The sequence below is a fragment of the Sylvia atricapilla genome, chromosome 1 (assembly GCF_009819655.1).
Source record: "Sylvia atricapilla isolate bSylAtr1 chromosome 1, bSylAtr1.pri, whole genome shotgun sequence".
Taxonomy (NCBI): domain Eukaryota; kingdom Metazoa; phylum Chordata; class Aves; order Passeriformes; family Sylviidae; genus Sylvia; species Sylvia atricapilla.
In genome coordinates this window covers 52,183,907-52,208,114 of record NC_089140.1, presented here as the reverse complement: position 1 = coordinate 52,208,114, position 24,208 = coordinate 52,183,907, and the positions used below count along the sequence as shown (strand labels likewise).

At 43.1% G+C, this 24,208-nt stretch overlaps 1 protein-coding gene across 1 annotated transcript in view; it reads right to left on the bottom strand.

Annotated features, from left to right (window-relative positions):
• Positions 1 to 3,840, bottom strand: part of EGFR (epidermal growth factor receptor) — a 161,496-nt gene extending 157,656 nt beyond the window's left edge. The window contains exon 1 of the mRNA XM_066322696.1: positions 3,754 to 3,840. The gene's annotated coding sequence lies outside the window, so the exon portion shown is untranslated. The remainder of the gene's footprint in view (positions 1 to 3,753) is intronic.
• Positions 3,841 to 24,208: the final 20,368 nt, after the last annotated feature.

The following is a 24,208-nucleotide window of genomic DNA, read 5'->3' as shown; positions in this document are numbered from 1 at the left end:
CTAAAGCTAGCATAACCCAGTGATTTCAGTGATACATGGATACCAAAATGCAAAAGTCAGCCCTGAGGACCATAATGGCATTGTGTGACACTCCCCAAATGTCTGTCTTTATAAATTAACAAATAAATTACAACGGACTACTCTGATTGTAAAGTCTCCAGGGCATTGATCTTGATTTCCTATTTATCTGCAAATCTCTTAATATACTCTTGATGCAAAAAATAACACACTTGTATTTAGTAGCACTTCAGCATCTAGTTTGATCACGATACACACATAATTTGCTGAGAGGCCAATCTCCCTTGTAAAATATTGCACATAGTCACTATATTTTGCAAATGGCCTGAATTAAGGAGATGACTGCCAGCATTCTACCTTCCCTTTGCTGATCTTAGTGATGAGTTTTGGGTTTTGTTCTTAAGCATTCTCACACTGAGACACTGGAATAAAAGCAGCTCTACACTACATATTTATTTCTATTATCTCATCAAATCGGCCCATATCAGTATCTAAGTTTCTATTTCTCTAACTGTATTTACCATCAAGACTGCACAGATTTATTTTAGTTTCCAAATCCAAAAAATGTTTGGTCATTTACCAAGGAGAACAGAAAATAATAGATGGTTGCATAGGCAAGACCTCACATAATAAATACCTACACAAACATACTAGCTCCTGTCCACATAGAAAATTCCACTTGTGTCAGTGGTAATACAAACACAGGAATGAGAGAACAGTGTACTAGCTCTCCTGGGACTTTAACCTGAGTATGAGACATTCTTCATGTAGTACAAGGCGGACAGAGAACACTGCTGATTCCTCAGCCAAGCCCTGGATGTGTGGGCAGCCCCCTGCTCCTGGGAGTCTGCCACAGCAGGCACAACTCACAGGCTTCTCCTGCCAGGTCCCTTTTCACAGACCAGCAGCCAGGTTACACTGAAGTGTATCTAAAAGCCCCTGGATGTTGCATGTAACTGGATCAAGCTCTGCACAATCCACAAAGACTAATTGACTTGTACACATCTGTCACAAGCAAGCGTGGAATAATACACAGTGCAGAAATGACAAGACAACGTAAAGGGCAGCAATACTCAACTTAAGTGCACACACAGCCCACACATAAACACTGCACAGGATATTAGACCAAGGTTTTTCACATCACATGGACATGGACATGGACATGGACATGAGCATTCCAATACCCTTAAAGAACTTATTCCTTTGCACAAGACTCCAGACACAGAAAGGTACCACAGACCACTCCGGCAGCTCCCGAGCTGCCCAGCACGCCTGCATGCACACTCCCGACACGGAGCAGTACACTCCCATCCCACAATGGCTGTACCTACAGATCAAAACTAGAGATATAAAACCAATATATAGCAACAAAAAGCAATTTGCTGAACTGTAGCACTGTTGCCGAGCACTGGCACACAAAAAGCACATGGGTCAAATGCGTCCAGCGTAAGCGGCATGCCGGCTATCACAGGTATTTAGCTCAGGTACCACCAAGCAGGCCTCCCAGGGTACATTAGTGGAAATCCGGATTAGTTCCATTGTGCTTAATGTAGGTCAACAGCAGAGAAAGTAGATAGAGGTGGGTACTGATTCCTGTGATGACAGTACTTCACTTTTGAGCAATGCTGTTTGGTTCTGGAATATGTTCAGTTGAAGGGGGTGGGGGGTGGGGGGGTTGTATCTTAACGATGTCAGTGTTATAACACAACCAATTTTCTCTCATCCATCTTCAAGAAAATTAATTCTACAATTTTGGGAGAAGACACAACTATATTTAAATTTCCATTGAAACATTATGTTGATCGGATCTTTTAGGCTGATTCTGATGTTCTTCTAACAGTTGCTCAGACACCTTTTCTTTTTTTGAGACATCTCCTTTTGGTAACAGAACAAATCAGGTTGAAGTTTAAAGAAGTGTCATTTCACATGCGATTTGAACTTGCAGAAGTGTTGCATATATTTATGACAGCAAGTTTCCTTTCAGCATTTTTCTGAATTCTGACGCTAGATTTTATCATTTGACCAAGGAGGCAGTCCCCAACACACACTGATCCTCTGCAACTGCTGGACCTGTTGCTCCAAATCAGTATCTCACAATTCTCAGATGCTGCTTCATTTTGTGCCTCTGAGTAATTTTCTTGCTCATCCTCAAGTGTGTGGAGAAACTAATAAAGTCCAATTAATTGATTAATGCTTTCTGAAGAAATCCTTCTGCCTTCACCTCTGCCACGGAGCCTCCAGCTCTTACCAGAGGAACAGTTACTTGCTGACACAACATCCTGAGAATAATCTCGATTGGATTTATCATGTAGCTGTTGATTATTTAGTAATCCTCAAAATACTAACAACCTTCTAAGCTTATGAAACACAGAATTAAACATTATAAACCAGGTACTTCTCTCTTAACATATTATACAGGGCATGTGCACCTGAGACTGCATCCCAAAAGACAGGCAGAGCAGATGGGAGGCACTTTACTTCTCATCAGCTTCAAAGGGTGAGGAAAAATAAATAAATAAAAAGAAAAATGGGAAAGAAAAACTGCCCATGTTACATCAACAACAGGTATGAACTTGATTTCTGGAACAAGAGAATCTTTACGCTTTTTAAAGGTTGTGCAACTAGTTCTTTTGGATGGGGTGTTTCTCACTTTCAGGGTGGCTTTACAGTCCACAGTCACGAAAGACTAACTCAGTTGCTCAAAGACACGCAGTCAGCCTTTCTGGAGGGTAATAGCTCTCTTCTCCCGCTTTTTCTTTAAAAAGAATGAAAGGAAAAAGAAGAAAAACCAAACCACCCAAATCTGCATTTTTTCCTCCGGCTGGCAGATTTCCAAGATAAAGAGGACTGCTCTCCGGCTGGAACAGCAGCCGGGGCCTGCTCTCCAAACTCACAAAAGAGAACACCACACACAGAGAAAAAGCGACGGTTCTGACCGGCCAGAAACGTCTTCTCGCCCCCTGAGAACGCTTCTCCAATAAAGAAGGAAAGCTCAGGCACCCGCGGCAGCCCCACCGTGCTGTTCCCACGCCCCGCCGGGGCTGGCAGCCTCGGGACGGGACGGGACGGCGGCTCCTTCGCGCCGGGTCGGACAGGGGTAAATCTCTCCTTTCTGTTAACTGGAGAATCAGAATCCACGCGAAGTTTCCCTTCTTTTCAGTCACCCCTCCTCAGGTCTATACTTATTTCTATTATTACTACGACTATTTCTGAACAGGACAAGCGGAGGTGTCGGTGTCACAGAGACAGCGGGTTACCGGAGCGGCGCTTCCCCGGGGTTCTCTCCCCGCCGCTCCGGAGCAGAGGAGCCGGGAGCGGCTGTGCCGGGCTGAGCCGGGAAGCGCTCCCCGGGGAGCGACGGAGCAACGTGGGAAGGGGGAAGAAGCAAAAAGAAACACTAAAGGAGAGAAGCACGACCGATGAGATGTGCCAAGGCTTATTCCCTTTTATTTCCTCCACCCCCACAAAAGAAAATAAGCCAAGAATCAGGAAGTCAGGGCTGCGTGATCATTGCTATAGGTTGAGTTTTCTCCCCGTTTCTCCTCTCTCTCTGTTTTTGAGGTGGGTTTTTTTTGTTGTTTCGGATTGTCTTTTTTCTTAGAGAAGTAACTAGTTGGGACTTTCCCTCCGCCTCTCCTCACGGGAGGCCACGGCAGGCAGTCGCCAGCAGCCCGGGCTCCCTGATCCCCCCGGACGCAGGCGGCCAAGGGCGGCGGGACCCCCGCGCCCCCTTACCTTTCTTCCCCTCCACGGCGAGGCAGAGAGCGAGGCGGCCCAGCAGCAGCACCAGGACAGCGGCGCCGCGGGGCCCGGCGGCAGCGAGGGGGCCCATGCTGCAGGACCGCCACTCCCGGGGCGGAGTGCCTGGGGGTCGGACGGGACGGGCGCTCGGGTAATTCCGCGGAGCCGCTCCTGCTCTGCTCCTCTCCCGCGGCAGCGATCAGCTCCTCTCCGGCGCTCTGCGCTGCGCGGCTCCGAGCAGCATGCTGGAGGGCGGCCGTCGAGGTGTGCGCGCACACGTGCGTGCCCCGCTGCGGGCCGGCTGCTGCCTTCCTCGTCCTCCTCTTCCTCCCACCTCTCCTCCTCCTGCTGCGGGCGGCGGCGGGCGCGCAAGGGCTCGCGGAGCGGCTGGAGCCGGCTGTGGGACGGGGTGCGCCCGGCTGCGCTCTCCACTCATTCGCGGAGCGCAGGGGCTCCCTCTGGGGACGCCAAGGAGGAGGAGGATGGGGAGGGAGCAAGGAGGAGAGGGGAGGAGAATCCGGCAGCGCCTTCCCCTCCCAGGTGGTGAAGGGGCGGGTCCCTCACCTGTCCCGGAATATAGGAAGAGAGGAGGGAGGAGTGGGGATGAGATAGCTTAGCCCTTTCTTCTTGCTCAGAAGGGTGTGTATAGTTCAGCCGTTTCTTCTTGCTCAGAAGGGTGTGTATGTGTGGATTTTCTACTTCCCGGCAGTTTCTGCCCGGCAGCTGCCAAAGGTATGAGCGAGCATTTGCGCCACTGCTCTCAAAAAAAAGCCGAGTGGCCGTAAAACACAACTCCTGCTTTCCCTGTGTCCCCGCCCAGGACTGGTGTGTGGGGGCAGAGGTCTGCAGCAGGGCGAGTGTCCCGTCCCGTTCCTCAGGGAGAGCTGTCCCGTCGCTGCGCCAGAGAGCGGAGTGCGGCAAGGGAGAACTGGAGCGTTTTACTGGGAAGCAGAGAAGCCGCTCCGGAGGCTCGATCCACGCCCCAGGGGCGCATCTCCGGGGCTCCGGCCTCGTCTCTGCCTCCCGAAATCAGCGGAGCCCACTCGGTCTCTGTGGATAGTCCTGCTCTCATTCTGATCATTTTACTCGCAATGCTTGTAAGGCCAAATGTGTGCCTGGAACGAAACAGCACAGTTTTGGTGCGTATTTAGCACACGCATAGCAGGGTCCATGTCGCGCCCACAGCGCTTCTATTCCTTTGCCGCTACCACTGAGTAAGTGCTCCTTGCTCCGCGGAGCATGGTACATAATAAAAACAAAGAACACGAGTGTTGCTGAGGTGCTCCAACAAGAACATCCGCAGACTTCAAGCAAAAGAGGAAATTTCCTTTCCCTCGGGAGGAAAACCCGGCCTATTCACTGATCATTAAAACAGTCGTGTGGGTTTTTAACGGGCAACTTTCTCTGGAAAGTGGGAGGAAGCACCGTCTTGTGACTCGGGTGTGCGAATAGGACATAGACGTGCCACTCGTCTGGGCTGGAGTTTCTCCAGTAAATCATGATTCAACCCTCGAACTTGCTGAACGCTGCTGGTAATTTCTTCATAAAGCTCATGTGAGGGCTTAGGTTACGTAGTCAATAGGATATGAAGACAAAACTGCTGTGATGAAGTGGGAACTCCAGAACTAAAGCAAATAATTACATGAGGTTTGGGAAATTCCGTGCTAAATATCTGTGTCTGCCACAGGGCATTGGAACACAATAGATTGCAAAATAGCCACTGAATGTACCTTGACTTTTCTCTGTTATGCATGCTTCTCTGAGAGATGCATCACCCTTCTCCCACCAGTCAAATTCCTCTGTAAAATCTTTATTTTTTCTGATGGTTGAACTAGCCACTGTCCTAACTAGGCAAAGAAAACTACCATCCTATTTACGCATCCTAGCACAATGCCCCATGCCTGACCACATGCCTTTAATCATTTATTAAGATGAGTTGCATTACAAGACAGCTTTCACATGGTGTAGCTGACATTCTGGTTAGATTATATTTTGTAAATAATGCAAAAAATGTACTTTGAAGTAAACTCCGACATTAATAATATCTGAGGAACTCTATTCATATGATTGGTTTCAGGGCTGTAACTGAGGGCAGAACCTGAGCTTACAATACATTATTAGTACAAATTTGCTTCAAAGATTCTCACACAGTGCAACTTCATGAGCACTACGTATATATGGTTCATTTTCATTTATTTAGACACATAGGAGGATCTTAAAAAGTGAGAGAGACCTAGGAAAAACAGATCAGCTTCTAGAGATGGAAGATTTTCAAAACATCCTCAGCACAAACTAATGCTAACAGCTTGCATTATGATAAAGGAAATGCAATTAAGACAACCAAGCAATGAACTTCAAATCAGTTCTGTAGGTAAATAATAAATAAAATTGTGTCCTTAGACATGCACACTGGGTGTCAAGTTGCCACTGTAGAAGGCAATAGGATTTTTAAAATCAAGGAGAAGAAAGGATTCAAAGTGACAAATGAAAACTAAACTAACATAAGAAAAAAAAAAAATTTTGCATTTGAATTCAGCACAGTCACTGGTCCAAATCCTGTCCTAACACGCTGAAGAACAAAACTTGCTTTGCAGAGTTTTTGTGATTCTACTTGCTATACTGAGAAGGAACATTTCCTACTTGCTTCACCTCCCCATCACGTACTGCCCTTACATAAATGCACATAAATTCAAGTATTCAGTTGTAACTAAACATCTTCTTCACTGCTGACATGGTGAGCAAGGGGAGATTGGGCAGATTCCCCTTTAATTTTTTTTCCCCCACGCTGCAGATATCCACGACAGGAGACTCATCTGCTGCTGGCAGGGCACTGCTGCTGAAGGAGCTGCACAGCAAGCTGCCCTAAATTCCATCCTCCCACCTTTGTGAGCACAAATGTGTTACTTTTGTAGCATTGTGCTCTGCTTGCCGAGGTCACCAGATAAGTAAAGGAACTCTAAGACTGCAGTTTGAGAGGCTTACCATAGGCAGGGATTTCAGGCCTATTTTACACAACTGAGCAATTTCTGAAATGGTTTGAATTCAAACAAGACATTTTCCCTAAACAGCTGGTCACATACTTATTGACTGCCTTTGGTATAACTCCTTTGAAGCGAACATGAACTTCACCAAGCACATGTAATATTCATGTGGAAAAATTTTATTACTGGCTGCAGGTGTGCATGGAACAAAGGTCATGGAACAAAGGCCAACCTTTTGATCACCAATTTTTAAATTGATAGTTCATAGTGAAAATACTAAATGCAACATCTGTTTTCAGCTTTCTTTTGATTTGCTTTATGGTATGCGTATATATATTGTCTTCTATATATTAAGCATAAACATGCTGACTAACCCATGAAGTCAAGATCATGTAATCTGGTCATTTTTCCACATGAAGATACTTCTGGGTTGCAAAATTTGACTGTGATTTCTCACCACCACTTGCCTACACCACTGAGCTGGTTATTTTGCCACACATGGAGAGAAGGAGCTGTAAGAGGATGAATAACTGATTTCCCTATCGGTGGAAAAAGCAGGACTAATTCTCCTATCTCTTCCACATTCCCTCAAAACAGCATACAGTTTCAAAATCCTCTCAAGAGTAAAAAAATCCCTGCTGCTGGATCTTTTCCTTACATAAAAAAAAAGGAAAAAAGTGTTGCTTTTGAACATCCACCAAGAGTGGGTTAGCATTTAACCCACAAAAAAAATTTATCAGCAACCATTCCTCAATAACAATGCTGCTCTTCTCTGCGAGTTGTGAAAGTGATTTTATAGGGCAGGCCTTTCACTGGAAGAGAAGAAATGAAATAGAGATGAATCAGTGGAGTTTTATAATCCGGTTTGCTCAGATTTTGCATGGTGTTTAAGATTGTCAACATTATATTTTGCATTGTAGCTTGTATTCCATGACTCCTCACTCAGTCACTCAGGTTTTAAAGCAAGGGCTGAGATAAAGATTCCTGGAGCTTTATGGCACTTTGCATGTTGAAAATATTGAAGACACATTAACTAATTTATCTCTGCAAGTCTCCTATGAAGCAGGTTAGTAGCTGTCATTTCCATTTTATAGATGTAAAATAATTTGCCTTGAGTGGAGCATTAGTGGCAGAGCTAGGGTTATCACTCAAGAGCTCTATTTAAACCTTGGATCATGCTACTTCTAGAGAGTAGAAGTGATGGAAATGGATGCATTTTTACACAGATTAATTTTCTCTCTACGCTTAACACTGTTTACAGAATCACAGAATCTGCTGAGTTGGAAGGAACTGATTGGGATCATCGAGTCTAACTCCTGGCCTTGTGCAGGACACCCCAAGAGTCACAGCATCTGTCTGAGAGTATTGTCCAAACACTTCTTGAGCTCTGTCAAGCTTGGTGCTGTGACCACTTCCCTGGGGAGCCTGCTCCAGTGCCCTGCCACCCACTGGGGGAAGAACCTTGTCCCAACATCCAACCCAAACCTCTCCTGACACAACTCCAAGCCAGTCCCTCAAGTCCTGTCACTGGTCACCACAGAGAAGAGATCAGTCTCTGCTCCTCCTCTTCCATTCATGAAGAAGTTTTAGCTGCAATGAGGTCTCCCCTCAGTCTCCTCCAGGCTTAATAGACTAAGTCACCTCAGCCACTCTTCATATGGCCTCCTTCCCCTCAAGGCCTTTTACCATCTTTGTTGCCCTCCTTTGGATGCTTTCTAGAGGCTTTGTATCTTTCTTATATTGTAGCACCCAAAACTGCCCCCAGCACTCGAGGTGAGGTCACCCCAGTGCAGAGCAGAGTGGGACAATCCTTTCCTTGCCCAATTGGCAATGCTGTGCCTGATGAACCCCAGGACATGGATGGCACTCCTGGTTGCCAGAGCCCAATGACTCATATCCATCTTTCTCGGTGAGGGTTTCCCCTCACCCAAGATTTAGGTGGTTTAAAGTCCTTGGCCCTCTAAAAGCCCCGAGTTGTGTCGGTATAAAAAAGCAGAGTCTTCAAGGTTTGTTTTCAGGTTTCTCGTGTTGTTTATTATTTGGTATCTCAGAATTTTCTCTGCTCCCAGCTGAGGTCCGGACAGCAGCTGGGACACGAGGCGACCGACTCCCGATGGGATGTTCCCTAACATTTATACAGATAACTACGTGTTGGTTATTTACTGTTTTGTACCAATGCCTAGTGCCCACACTAAAAGTGACATTTCTACTTTGCTCCAATCCACTCTAACTATTTTGTGCCATCACCACCCCAAAAGATGGAGGACGAGGAAGAAGGAGAAGTACATGAGGTACCACCCAAATTCCACCATCTTGTTCCCATTTACCTCTATTCTATAAACCCTAAAACTACTGAATTCTGTATCTTCTACTGTGCTAAACTACTGTTTTCACATCCCAGTGGTTTGTAATTCCTTTCTCAGTGTCAGAGGCCTCTCTCATGGATTAAAATCAAACCTGGTGTTTTCCTGGGCTCTGTGCCAAGGTCTCTGAGCCCCCTGGACCAGCTCCACACCCCCCTGTCCAGGGCTCAAATTCCCTTCCTCGGGTCCCAGGTCATCCAAGGGGATGTCCTGGACTCCAGCACATCTTGCCATTGCCCAGGACCCCCCAGATCCCTTTCCATGGCATTGCCTTCCAGCATCTCATTCACCAACCTGTCCATACATCCCAGGTTGCTCCATCCCAGGTGCAGAATCCAGCAGTTTGTTTGTTTGTTTGTGTAACACCACTTAAAAAGGACAATACCAACAAACACATGAGTGTTGAAATTAAATCTTAATTATAATAAATTGCACAGTCAGTATTTCAAATCATGGCCAAGGTGTTATCTCAGGAGGGTTCCTACACATTCTTTATTTCTTTTTATATCCATGTTAGATTTATCTATCCTCTCACTCACCAAGTTCACTGTGACATTTTTCAGCAAAATTCTCTTAAATCAGGAACAGACTTTTAAAGTTATTTAAACTTTGTAAGGGATTCAAAACACTAGCTTATACATTAATGAAAGTAAGCAACAAAAAATACAGTATAAAATAAAACTTGTGTGGCTGTAATGGTTTTTAGCATACGAAGATTTATTGCACCCATTGCATGGGAGAAAGTGTGAGCCATCTGTTTTTTGAATTATGGCTTTTTTTTTTAAAAGATCCCCAATTTTTGTCCAGTATAAAGCAGAGGGGGAAATGGTTTTGTGCATTTTGATTAGTATCTAAAGTAATTACAAGAGAAAAAAAGCTATGGAAAATTCTTTCAGTATTGGAGAAAAACACAGCAATTGATAAGATAAACTGAACAAGGTTATCAGGGTTTCATAGGAATAACTACAGTGTGTTGACAAAAGTATTCAGATTTACTCACTGTACTGTTGTTTTTTGCCCTCACACAAAATCTCTGCTGAACGCCTGGGGAATGTGACACCTCCATTGCCATCTAGGAGATAATTTCAAAGGGTAGAATACACCTCCTGCTTAAAAGCATCTGTCATTTTGTTGTTTGTAACTTCACATAGAGACTACTGTGTTTTTTCACAAACTTTAACAAGTACCAAAGCTAGGCATTTCTTTCCTCAGTAAGTTTTACAGTCTGTGAGGGTGAGGACAAAAGGACTGATACTATGATGGAATGAGGTATATTATATACAAAATCTTTGTTACTAAACAGTACAAGTTCCCTACAGAAAAACAAGCTCCTGCCTTATTTCTGTACTTTGTTGAGGTGACTTGCACCTTGATATTAGTATGGTACATGTATTCCTTCATTCAACCAGAAATCATACAACTCTGTATGACTTCAGCAAGTACAGTTGGAGCATGCTGCCTATTAATGTGATGTCAGTAAAGCAGAGCTAACACAGAATCACAGAATAGGTCAAATTGGAAGGGACCACTGCGGGTTACTTGGTCCAGCCGCTCTGCTGAAGCAAGTTCATCCTAGAGCAAATGACACAGTATTTGATGACAGTATTGCATCCAGATTGTTCTTGAATATTTCCAGTGAGGGAGACTCCACAATCTCTCTGGGCAATCTGCTTGGTCATCTCACAGTTCTTCCTCATGTGCAGATGGAGTTAATTGTGCATCAGTTTCTGCCCATTGCCTCTTGTCTTATTGCTTGGCACCACTGAGAAGAGCCTGGATCCACCCACTTGACACCCTCCCTTCAGATACATAGATGCATTCGTATGAACCCCTCTCATGGACATGGTTCATGGGCAGCTTATTGTCCACCAGGATCTCCAGGGCCTTCTCCACAGAGCTCTTTTCAAGCAGGTCAACCCCCAGCCTGTGCTGGTTCATGGTGACACTGTCAGAGCACACTGTTAATCAGGATGGGTGAGTAGCAACGCTAGGTGTCTGATTATGAACACTAATACTGCTAATTGCATTACTTTCACTGTCTGTTCTGCACTTTATGCCCTTGCTCACCTAATTCCTGACCCACTGCATAGCCCATCACAGCTCATGTATGTCCACAATGACAAAGAGGTGGGAACAACAAGGCACAAGCCCATGAACTTTGACCCAGGAAGAGTGAAAGTCGCATGTAGCCAAGCTCAGGTGTGGTGGTTGGTTTGGGATGCTTGTATTTATCCTGCACCTTCCCTTCCCTTCCCTTCCCTTCCCTTCCCTTCCCTTCCCTTCCCTTCCCTTCCCTTCCCTTCCCTTCCCTTCCCTTCCCTTCCCTTCCCTTCCCTTCCCTTCCCTTCCCTTCCCTTCCCTTCCCTTCCCTTCCCTTCCCTTCCCTTCCCTTCCCTTCCCTTCCCTTCCCTTCCCTTCCCTTCCCTTCCCTTCCCTTCCCTTCCCTTCCCTTCCCTTCCCTTCCCTTCCCTTCCCTTCCCTTCCCTTCCCTTCCCTTCCCTTCCCTTCCCTTCCCCCACCTCTTCCCAGCTCCCACTCCAAGTTCAATACCACGTCCAAGTACTGCAAGTGGTTGCTCAAAATGCTGTCTCCTTTGGGTGTCTGTAGTGCTGGGAAACCTATGGCCCAGAGAGAGTGAGGAAAGCTGGTAGCTCTGAGTAAACTCACAAAGAACATGAGTTGCATCAAGGGTGTGGCCAACGGGGGTTTCTTCTGATTCAGCCGTCTCCTGCCATTTGCATCCAAAGTGGACACAGATAGGAATGATAAGAATAAGACATTGCAACACTGTGATTCTTCTAAAAAACTACAGCAACCAGTCCTTATATAGGCTAGCAAATATAAAATAAGTCATATATCCACTTATATCCACTCTTTGTTTTGCACTATTTGTCTCTACCTTAACTGACTTTTCTACATAAATTCCTTTATGTTACTCAAATTAAAGCAAAGCTACACAGAGGCTGACTATACAAGTAACTGTACAGGGCCATTCTCCAGTATGAAATTAATTTGCCACCGAGTAAATTGTATCTATCAAAATGTTAAAGTCTCTCAGCCCACAGACTGATGTGTTTGCATCCAGACTACCCACAAGGAGCACTCCTTGCCCTCTGCTGCCTCTCAAACCGTATGTGGAAGAGTACTAGTCAGTCTAGCCTGGGACTGTTTGTATAAATGAATAATGCAGATGATCTAGCACAATGTGCAGGGAACACTCCCTGTACAATTGACCAAAATGAACATAGTCATAGTTATTGCCCAATATTTTGAAGTCAGCAGTTCTGTTCCTTACTTATCTCAGTGCACAGATATTCAATAACTAAAGTATCTGAGTAGGTAAGTTTTCCTTTCTAGCCAAAAAAGCAGAGATGAGTAAGGAACAGTTCTTTTCTCCCAGCCCTATTAGTAAGTACCCTTATGTTTATAGACATTTCCTTGCTTCTTCCTTCTCTGTGATCCCAGAGATATGCCACTGAAATCATTGCTTTGCATATTTTCCACAGAAAAAACTAAGCCAAAAAACAAAGCTCTGCCACTAAAGAGAATGGAAAAAGTATTTTTCTGTCATGTGCTTTGAGGTTTTGTCCCTCCAGGATTTTAATCACAGAGTAGATAATAATTTTTATTTAAAGCAAAACAAGCTTTATAAAGAATGCTATCATGTTTTATTCAGCACTGCATAGCTAACTAATAAAGACATATGTGGCAAAGTCTAGTCGATTCAATATGATTAATGTAATCTAAATCTCAGACATACTGCAACTGCACTGAAACAAATCCCATAGGATTTGGGACATGGACAGAAAACCAGCTGACATTTTTGCTTTGTCACACCTTTAACTTTCAAAATCTTTCTCAGGTAAAAGTTTTCTGCAGTATGTTAGTGACTGTCAACAAATGTGACTGAGCAGAAGAGCATGCTCTGGAAATCAGAGAAGCCACAAAGTGTCCGACTTTCCAGCAATGGCCTTTTCCTTTTCTAATGAGGAGGAGCCAGTGTAAATGCTCCTGAGGAAGGCCTTAAGGCAGTTTTGCCAACATAATAAGGTACAATATTGAAGACTGAGATTTGGGTAAGTGACTAGGTGTTGAAGGATTGGATCTGTGAAGTGAAAGTTACAACATGAATCCTGTCATCATCACCACATGTGTTTCTGGGCATGCGGTGCCCAGATCCTGTGGAGTTGTGATCCTGTGGACTGAATGTCCACTACTCATTGGGGTATGCTATGAGTACGCCATATGGCCCTGGAGCACATCTTTGAGATTAGGTCTTTTTTGGAAGAAACACAGGTTTTACACCCAAAGGCCATAGCATGAGCAGGATCAGTCTCCGAAGTGCACTCCCGATCCATGCAAAAATGCTTTTACAAATGCTTGCCCACAATCTACTGTTTCCAGAAAAAAAAGAGAAACAATAAAGTATTTTAGTTCCTATAGAAGTATGAATTTTAATCTTTAGAAGGCAAGACAAAACCTAGAACTTCATTCTTTGAGGTTTTTAAACTGGGCTTACCCCAAACCCAGAACATAAACAGATCCAGTCTTTCAGGGGTTACCTAGAAAACCACTTGATATGAAAATGGCAATGGGATGAGAATGCCAAGAACTTCCCGTTACCCAGTGATACTGCAAGGTAAACAACATACATAGGGCAACAGACTAGAAGCAGCCAGGCGGCTCTTCAGGGAGCCGTTCCAGTGGTACACATCAGCAGGCAGGCAGGGTGAGAACCCGGGCTGGCCACTGCATCCACAGAAATCAGGTGCTGCAACTCAATTAGGACAAAGTTAGTTCATAAACCAGATAATCAAGACCTGATGTCACATTTTAGGTGCTGTCCAAACATGGCTACAGAAAGGGGTTTTGAGGGGCCACCTGAATGCTCTGAGCTTTTTCTTCCTCCCTATTTATAACATGGTCTTCAAAACACTTCAGGATATCTATTTGATCTCAGCTCTCTGGTATTTAATTCTTGAGCTCCTAATAGCTCAAGTACTCCCTTTATGTTCAGACAGGTGAGCAATTCTTCAGGCATTTCAGAAAACCTTCCAGAGGTAATTAAGATATAGCTGTCTCTGTAGTTTCCTCTCCTCCAAACTCAGAGTCAGTCCTAAAAATCCTCATGTGACTTGGCAGCAAGAGGATGTGAACCTCTAATCAGTTCCATGTGCACACTCCCACCTCCATCAGACCCCCAGCTACCAGTATGTGATATCCTGCACTGCTGGCAAGAACAGAACATCCTGGTGTAATAGAAAGCATACCATAAAAGAGCCCAGGGATATATGAGGATAAAGAGATCTGCCTCCTGCCAAGTTTTTTCTGAGATGGCTCAGATTGGATAGGTTACTCCATATTCTCCATCATCCCATCTACATAAGCAGTTCCCCAAACTTACAAGCTCCTCATCATTTAGTTTCATGCCTTTCCTATTTCCTTTCCCATCCCCTTCTGCAGAACTAGAGACCCAATTTATTTAAAAATGAGACCCAGTGCAAGAGCATTAACTTTACCAGACCTATTTCCTTCCTGACCTCACTGCTTATTTGACTGTAAAACAACTGATGCTGCAGTTTTCAAAGAGGCAAATGTGGACCACTATTTCTATTCCCAGTCTGTGGGAAAGGGAAAGCAACTTCGGCATAAGTACATGTAATTTGATACTTTAAATATATTTTAAACCAGCTCCTTTCCCTTTAAGCCTAATTTCCTCTGAAGATAAAAATTTATCACCAATGACTCAAGCTTCCTCAAGGTTTTATCAATTTAAACTTCAATAATGCTCTTCCTTCACGGGTTCATGCTATATTGCCTAGCCCTTGCTTATCCAGCCAGCACTTGCTCATACAAACCAATACTTTGGCTTTTCTGGCTTATTTGCATGACTGCTTTTTCATTATGTGCCTTGCCCAATCTATTAATTTGAGATGAGGGTCTTGTGGGAATTAATAGGTCTGAAAATAGATGAGCTGTTTAAAATCTTGCCTGTTTTCTGTATGGTTGCAGAATATAGAAATGCTTATTCTATATGGAGCAGGCAACAAATGCCTGGATCTCCCAGCAGTGGAAAAACAGTACTGTAGACTGTTTTTCTACAAATGATTTTGCTTTCTCCCTTTGTTGGCTGTCATCTGCAGTACACTCCTGTGCCCTCCAAAGCCAGCTGGATTAGAGACAACTGGTTTGGAGATGTATCCATGGTAATTGGCCATATGGGCTGATGGTGATACAACAGTTGCTGAAGCTGCAGCATCTCCTCTTAACCTACGGCCTGATTTCACAAGGCTTGGGAGGGCCTCACTCTTCCATGAGATTTGGTTAAAATTAGTTAACCAGGATGGGGATCAATAAATGGAATGACTGCATGAATCTTTCTTTCAAACTAAGAAATTTGAGGCTGGCAAGAAGCTGTGATTGTGTGACTTGAAAGAGTTGAAATGTGCCCTTGATGTGCTTTCTAGTGCCTCAGCAATAATGATAGGTTTAGAGACTGCAACTCTGTGACCGTATTTGAATTGGAGCGCACTGCAGTGTGCTGAACAGCTCTCTCCAGGCTTTTTTTTTTGGTAAGTTTCAAGAGACTATATCAGGACATCAGTATGGTCCAAGGTTACTGGCTCATGGCAGAAGCATATGTGCTCCATAATTCTGATGTTTGTCATTCACAGATCTGCTCCTGACCTTTGTTTTTATCTCTGCATCTCACCCTGAAGCTAACATAAAGTGCAACAGAAGCCACGTCTACTTGAGCAAGCCCACATAGAAGTCAGAGGGCTTCCTTGGAGAGTTGGCTGCTGGCTCACAAGGACTTCCCTCAGGAAAGGAAAACAAGGAGGTTGTGTTTGTTTTGCAGTTTCTCAAGAACCAGAAGACTGACTACAAGCAAACAAAAGTCTTATCTGAGTATGGAGAAGGAAGTAAGGGAAAATAATAATTACTATGAAAAAGTCTCAAAACCACAAATAGGAGCCTGTCACTGCCTTTCAGGGACATCTATGCAGCTTACTAGTGCAAAGAAGAAAAAAAGGGTGTCCTAAAGGATGTAAATTTCTATGTATGTGGCCTGAAAAGTTAGATGCAGAAGTAGGAGCCAGAGCTTCAAAAGCTGGAAGTCTGAGTAAACCCAACCTTCCCTATGTAAAATGGGGATAACAAATAGCACAAAAAACCTAAACAATTTTTAAGAAAAACAACTTAATAACCACATGGTACTTTAAATCCAGGGAGGGCTTCAAGAATGCTAAATATTGTTAAAATCTTGACATTCTACAATGATTTAGGTTTGGTATCTGCAAGGGGATGTTCTTTGTTCAGAGACCAGCTGCACTCTCACTTCAAAAGTGAAGGTTCTTCACTGAAACAGAAAGATGCCCAGGTTGATGAGATACAGCATTGGCATTGCAGCTCTGTTCACTCTTAATTACTAATGTAGTGACAAGAGCAGTATAAATCAAGCCAGTCCAGCCAGGAGATCTTACCACGGGCTGGTTAACCTCTACATTAATATGAACATCTGACACTTCATTTTTTAGAAGGGATTAAAACAAGAGTGAAACTTTGGGGGAGGCCATTTGCTTGTATGTATGGGTCAAGGTGGGAGGAACAGAGACCATGAGCAGGAAACTCCATGGCTTGAACCAGTATAAATTCTTCAAGCCTCCCTTTTGCCTGTGACGTGGAGCCCAACTCAGATTTACTTGGAGCCCAGTGTGAAAGAGGGCAATGAACTTAGGTGGGGTTTGCTGCATAGTGGTTGTGCATGTGCCTCTAGGCAGGTCCAAAGCACACAAAAAATTCACTCCTCTTGGTAATCAAAGTGGAATGATATATTTGCCTTCTTTCCATTTAAAAACAAAAATCCAGCCTGAGTATTTTAAACAGCAGCATTTCTCTAGGAAAGGCATTTGTTTACTTTAGTGCCTGTAAAATTAATCAGAACAAGAGTATGGGAAATAGAAAGCCTTGTGTTTTTCACAGAACAAGTATAACAAGTTCTGCAAGTTCTCTTCCAATGTTTCACCAATTCACTCTACTCAAAACTGGCAGATTAGACTTGATAGTCAACACAGTACAGAGATTTTCTTTAGTTTATGAATTAAATACTGCAGTGTCTTTATAAATCTGAGCCTAACACATATAACTACCTCCCACCCAAATAGCAATGGCATTGCTAACAGGCACCAGTTTTGCTGGAGACAGGGCCAGGATATTGAGAAACTTGCTCTGCTGACACTCAGCCCAGAAGAGCAGAAGTCACTGGGCATCTCCTGCAAGCCCCATAGCCCACGCTCTGCAAGAACCTTATTTTACCAAAGCTGGGCTTTTCCCCTCAGTGCCCAGTTTTGCTGGGAAGCAAAGTGCCAAAGGATGTGGTGATGTATGTGAGTGATTTCCAAAAGAGCTCAAGTCCATTGAACGTTGTTAAATACTGGGACACAAACACAATTGTTGACTCAGGAAAGGTATAACACCACAGCAGCAATTGGGATTGTTTGGGATGGAGAAAGAGAGGTGTCATGGAAACATTGATTTTAGTTTGACACAGTACAGCCTCTCTCCCCTTAATTAAGCAAGCAGAAATGGAAGTCCTTAGGATCTGTTCTCCAGTTTTTAAGACATTTACATATACAGAACACCTCTTCTTCCCCTGGGAAGTGAACAGCCTTTATCCATCACCACTGCAGCTATTTCTAAACTGCAGAGAAGGCTTTTCCAGTGCCAACTCATGAGCTGCTCTCTCCCTGAGCTCATGGAATGGGACACATGTTCTGTCCAGCTACTAAAAATACTTGTGGAGTTTTGGATGTATAGGGACCGACAAATCTCTGAGATATCCATAGATGTGGGTGATAATTTGGGTTGAGTTCCCTTGATTTGGCTCCGATACCAGGCTGCTGCCCATGTTTCTGGCTGTTGACTTTATTCCCACGTGACACAAACCTACTACCCAGGATCTATGTAGGATGACATCGACCCAGAGGTACAGGAGGGGAAGGGACCCTAATATTTGTCACCAATGCTACAAGGAAAGGCTCTAAAACTCGACCATGTGTTAAGTAATGCTTCATTTCACTAGGAGCTTCCCTGATCTCCAAGGCATTACTCATGGGGGAGGGACCTGCTCACCATGAGTAAAGGCTTTGGGATCCTGCCTCTAGTGTGGAACACTACGTAGCAATACTGAATATGTAAATCTCTGCTTTGTACCATATGCGCATAACATTAGGAAAACACTGCATAACAAAGAGTAAAATAAAGAAAGCATGTTCAACACCTCAGTCTACATTCAAGCTGCTGATTTACAGAGCCAAGGGACAAGCTCTTGATCTTATGCTCCAACAAATTGCAGGAACAAGATGCTGACAAATTACCTAAGGAATGTGGTCCTCCAAGAACTTATCGAACCTGTCCATAAGTCCATCCATGTGCAGAGGCATTGCAATTTTGGACAGCACTAAGAAAAAAGACCAGCCTCTATAGGCACATATATGGCTTCCACAGATTCTAGAGAAGTCTCACAAAAGATGAAGATATTCAGGACCATGAACATTTGCAGCTTGACCTTCCTTAATCTCAAGCAGCAGATTCCTCAGAATAATTTACAATGACAGAGAAGGAAAGATGACAGCATTTGATCCTTTGCTTTGCTGTGGAAAAGCAGAGCATATGGCAATACGGAAAGCACATTTTCCGCTCTGCCTGTCTGCTAGTACCACTATAAGAAGTTAAATTCATCAAATTATAGCCTCGTGAATCATGTATTTCACTGACTTTGCAGGGGAGGCAGAAAGGGAAGGATAAGGAATGGAGTTCATTTCAAGCTTGTCTGTCCTCATGCCATAAAAAATAAAAAGAGGAAAGAAACCTCTTTTAGCTATTTTTGCTGTAACAGAATGGTGTTCAATGACTACACAGCAATGACACAGGTAAGTATTAAAATTACCTCATGTCATGTATCACAAAAATACACATAGGTTCTTTGACTGCTTTAGTTTCATGTATGGCTTGCAATCCACATTCGACAATGAGATGTGAGAATGTGGTTAAGAGTTGAGAAATTAATAAAAACCTCAAATGTGTTATTCTAATGAGCAGATTTTGCAGTCTACACCATATTATCTCACTAACTCCACATTAAATTAAACAGCATCCAGTCTGAATATCTGCTCAGTTCCTGTTCTAGACAGAAGTGTCAACAAGGGGGCACAAGCTGATTTTTATGATGTGAATCAAGTCTGGTGGAAACCATTACTTCTTAAGTTTCAGCAGTGGGTTGGTCTGATAGATGGTATAAAATAAAGACTATCCCTGCCCTAGGGGGTTGCAGTCTAAAAAAATACCAAAGGAAAGTATTTGTCTCTTGCAAAGTGATTTATTCAATTGGTTGTCTCAGTTTATAGTCTACTTTGAAGGTGGGCACATTTGTCATGTAAATTCTCGTTTCTGTGGGAACCACAGAACAGGCCATATTGATGTATGCTGACTCCAGAAATTGTGTTTGGTTAAAAAAAAAAAAATCCTCTCTGTTCAGACATTTTGAAGTTGAAATGATTTAATTTATTGGTTAAGAATAAATTTTATTTCTAGCCTTCTTTGAATAATGTAGCTAAATAAAACATCTTATGGAAAAAATGTGTCACTTCTAGTAGTGATTTTTTCTACATTTTTGTTTTAGGGGAAAAATTCTGGGTAAAAAACTGTGCTGAAGGAAAAATATTCCAAATCTGAAAGCTGCAAACAGCCCACTGTTCAGTAAACTCTGCCACAATGAACCAGACTAATAATTTCAAGAAAGAGTGAGCATTGTGAACAAACCCACAGCAAAGCAAAGGGTTGGACTAATTGTTAGGTCAGGTAATCTGCAGGACTCTGATTTAGTGTTCCAGGTCGTAATTGGGTCCCTGACCACCTGCTTTGGTCACTGGAAATGAATGCGGCTGGACTTGGCTGCTCACTCTGTCAGACATTTGCTGAAGGATGCATTGAGTGCTCTTGTTAGCAGTTGGTTGCTATTCAAGCTTAAGTCAATGTAAGTTCCTCCTGATCTTAAGTCTTGCTGTTAGTAACACCAGAAGTAGTAAAGGCTAAGGTAAAGGTAAAGAAATAGAATTTCCTCTCCTTTGTCACAGGGCTTTCTGAAGCACAACAGCATGAATGTATGTTAGATGATCTACAATTCAGAATGCTTCCTACACAGAAGAGGCAGAAAAAGTAACATGGCATAGCAGGGACCGCAGGCTTTGTGTCAGAAACCTGGTGCCCCAATGCATGTCTCTGCTCTGCATCCTTCAGCAAAGGGCATAACCTCCGACCCTGCACTTTGCTTTCCTTTGGATAATGATATCTACCCTCTTTTTAAAAAATGTTTTAAATATACATGTTAGATAGGTTGGATCATTACAGAGCAAGCACACAAACAAATACACACACACCCAGACAAGCCACAGTGATACATAAAATGCAGACACTCCCATGCAGAGAAATGTACTGATGACCTTAGGCTAATTACTGGAGTCTGGGTGGTACTGCTGGCATTCGCAGAGCACACACTCAAATAGCTGTGCAGGTCTGCGCAGGCAGCCAGAGAGCCCTTTTGCATGAGGCTGGCTAGCCTGGATGTTCCCAGGCATGCTGAGCCATTTGGGGTAGCTGGCAGCTGCTGGGATCCTCCCGGACAGACAGCTCTGCTAGCTCTTCTCTAGCCTCAGAGGGCAGAGCTTATGTTCACAAGTAAGGAAAGGGGAACACAGTTCTCACTTTCTAGAGAGTTGAGGGGGTTATTTATTTATCAGAACTGCTATTTCATTTCAAACCCATATGTATTTATCAGGAGCCTTGCTAGATTAAAGGTGGTGAAATCTCAGAAGTGTCTCTCATTCAATGCTTCCTACAGCAGTGAAGGGCCTGCCCTCTCCATAGTTTAAAATTGCTGTGTTTGGAGGTGTGGAAAGGAAAAGCCTTGGGAGGAACAAGAAAAGAAAAGGAAAATCGGTTGTGGAGGATTTCTAGTTAGCTAATTTTAAGTGCAATTTTGAAGTAATCAAAAATAGTTCATTCTAGATAGGCTCACACTTTGTAGTTTTCAAATTTCCAGAGCCCTCCCATGGAATATCAGGTTATTAATATTATTTTACCAGAAACAAATTTCACAGGTATATCATATTGTCAGCACACAGCACTGCACCTCGCTGTGATGAGAGGTTAAGCCAAGCAAAACTCCTTCACTGTCTGTCAGCTTCAAGTGTGCTCATGTGTGGTTCACAACTGAGTCTTGTTTCATGTATTGTTTGTAAGATCACCTGCAAACTTGTGAAGTGAAACTATTGTTCCTTAAAAGAAAAAGCTCTAGTGATGCTCCTGCTCTCTATGAATGGAGCCTTTCCTCCAAACTTCGTGCAGGGTTCCTGTCCAGTCTGGATCAGGGTGTTTCAGGCTGTCCTTGCCAAGCCCGTTAGCACAGGCTGAACAGCACTGGTCAAATTACGTCATCCACAGTGGTCTGGTTAGAATCATAAGCTGAAATTTACTTCATCCTAGCAGGAAGAGGCTTACCACACATTGCTCCCCTTAATCTTAGATTTTGCCCAGGTACAAGTTCAGTCACATGTGAACAGCACTGTTAGTGAACCCAAAGAGCATGTGAAACTTTGGACCAATCCTACCTCAGAAACAGGGCTCAAGTTCAGAAGTTATTTAGAGGCTGTTTATAGCAGTTCTGTACAATCAAACCAAAACCAAAAGCATACAAACAATGATCAATGCCTGAACTCAAGTGCCTCAGCATGCTTTTGGCTGTTCCATAACCAAACAAATTAGTCTAACATCTCATTGTGTGTATTCAAACAGGAAGATACTCTGCAAGCTCCAGGTTGCATTTTACCCTGAATAAAACTGCTTTATCAGGCAATGCAATCCTAGGTGTACTTACAGGACACTTAAAGTGTTTCATATGCAGTCAAATAACTTTATCACCCTTGACTTGCTTTATTGTTTTGTCTTTCAACACATTAGATATTATGGGATCTTCCTAAGTTTCTGCCCCAGCAGCATCTCCTTCCCTGCTACTACAACCCTTCAGGCACTGCTTCTAGTTTGGTGACTGCTAGTTCCCAAATATAGAAGATTCTTTTAACCTGGCTTCTGGGATGAAGCAGTCTAGTTGGATACTAGACAGTCCCCTCAGAGAGAGATAAATGTTTTGCAGTGAAAGAGCTTTCCACGGAACTCCTCATCCTCCTAAAAAAAAAAAAAAAAAAAAAAAAGCAAAGGATGTAGATTTATATAATGTATTAGATTAATACAGGATTTCTACATATTTCTTTAATGAAACAGATTTATAGGAAATTCGGGTTTTTTAGTTCATCTGTTCTTGGAACTACTCCTTTTCCTACTCTCAAGATAGTAATGAATTTTATAGATTTGTCAGAATTGCTCAACAAATGTTTGTAATAGTTAAGACACATTCCACTTCCAAAAACTCTTTGAAGCAAAGGCTGCTCTTTATTTTTTGATGCTCCATGCTCTGTATTTGGCCAGTATGACTCAGCACGGGACCATGACTTCTATTCCCTGCATGGATGAGTCAGTCTGTACATAAAAGAAGAGTGCCTGAAGAGCACACAGCACATTACATGCAGAAAAAGATAAGAAAAAGAGAATCCTCTAAGAGTCTGCTTTAGACATATTAAACAAGCTCTGTAAATATTATTGAATTTTTCTATATAAGAATATAAATGATCATGATTATAAACGAAAAAAGTAATCAAATTCACCAATAGTTCTTATATTCACCTTGGCACAAAATAATTTCCTGTTCCTTTGAGTTTTGGGGTTGGTTTGTGGTTTTTGTTTTGTTTTGTTTTGTTTGTTTGTTTGTTTTGTAAATGCATTTAATGAATAGATTACCATTTGTGTCTGGAGAAATAAAACGCCCCTCAAATACTCCTATGTATTAACATGATAATTAGTTGAGTTTCTTGATGAACTTTTAGAAGAAATCCAATGGTGACCATGGTACAAAGAGCATAAGGATACAGTGCACACACACTGTCTTGCAAGAAGTCAAGTTAAATGGACTTAGCAAACATGCTTGTCAAAAACAAAAGCAAACATTCCCAAATGACATCAGACCCAGTGCTAAGAAAATAAACTTGAAGAGATGGGGTGACTCTCAGTGTACAGAGGCTTTCCCCACTGAACATCTTGACCAAGAGACTCACTCTTAAAACAGCTCACTGGGGCTTACTGCCTTTATGGGACACTCAAGCGAGCTTAACCATTCTCCCGTTTCTCACTCTAGAATCAGCAGATGGTTATGGAAGCATAGATTTAAGTCTGTAGAAATGCTTGACCAACATCTGCTCTATTTTAATATTTTGGTTTCACAGATGCAGGAAAATGAAGAGATTAAAAAAAAAAAATCAAAGCTGGTATTTTTTCAGTCCAATGTGACTGTTATTAGGACTTCTTAATTTTACTCTGTTCACCGCCTAGGTAGAGCCAGAGACCAGGGAAAAAGCCATCTGAGGAAGAAAACAAACAAAAGCCAGGTTGTCTTGAGTCAGAGCTCATGTCTCACAACTTGCAGTAGCCTGCAGCACGCCTTGACCACAGCTCTCAGACACTCCAGGAGAAGAGCCCAGTGGCTAAAGAGTATGGCTAGCAGGCAAAACACTTGGGCAACAAACACCAGTTAACCCACATTCCCACTGTGGGCAAATTATTGTAGCTCATATTTGCCGAAGTTTATGGGTGCCATGAGGTTCTAGTTGTCTATATGGAATTGGTGTCTTGCCTTTCCAGAGCAAAATGTACCCATCTGTAGAGCGAGACATTATTGCTTGCCTCACAAGACTTTTGGAAACATTTAAGGATGCTACTTGAGACTTCTACCTGAAAAGTGAATCATTATAGTTCATCACCAGGCCTGAATTTTTAAATAACAAAATAGAAGTCTCAGACACTTGATTAAAAGGTGATTACATACCAGCACAGACCAATAATTTGCTTCCAAGGACCCGAGGCATATGATTTAGGAATAAAGAATGCTTATGACTCTTGCACAGGACTTGGCAATAGCCATGCCCACCTCATTGAGGA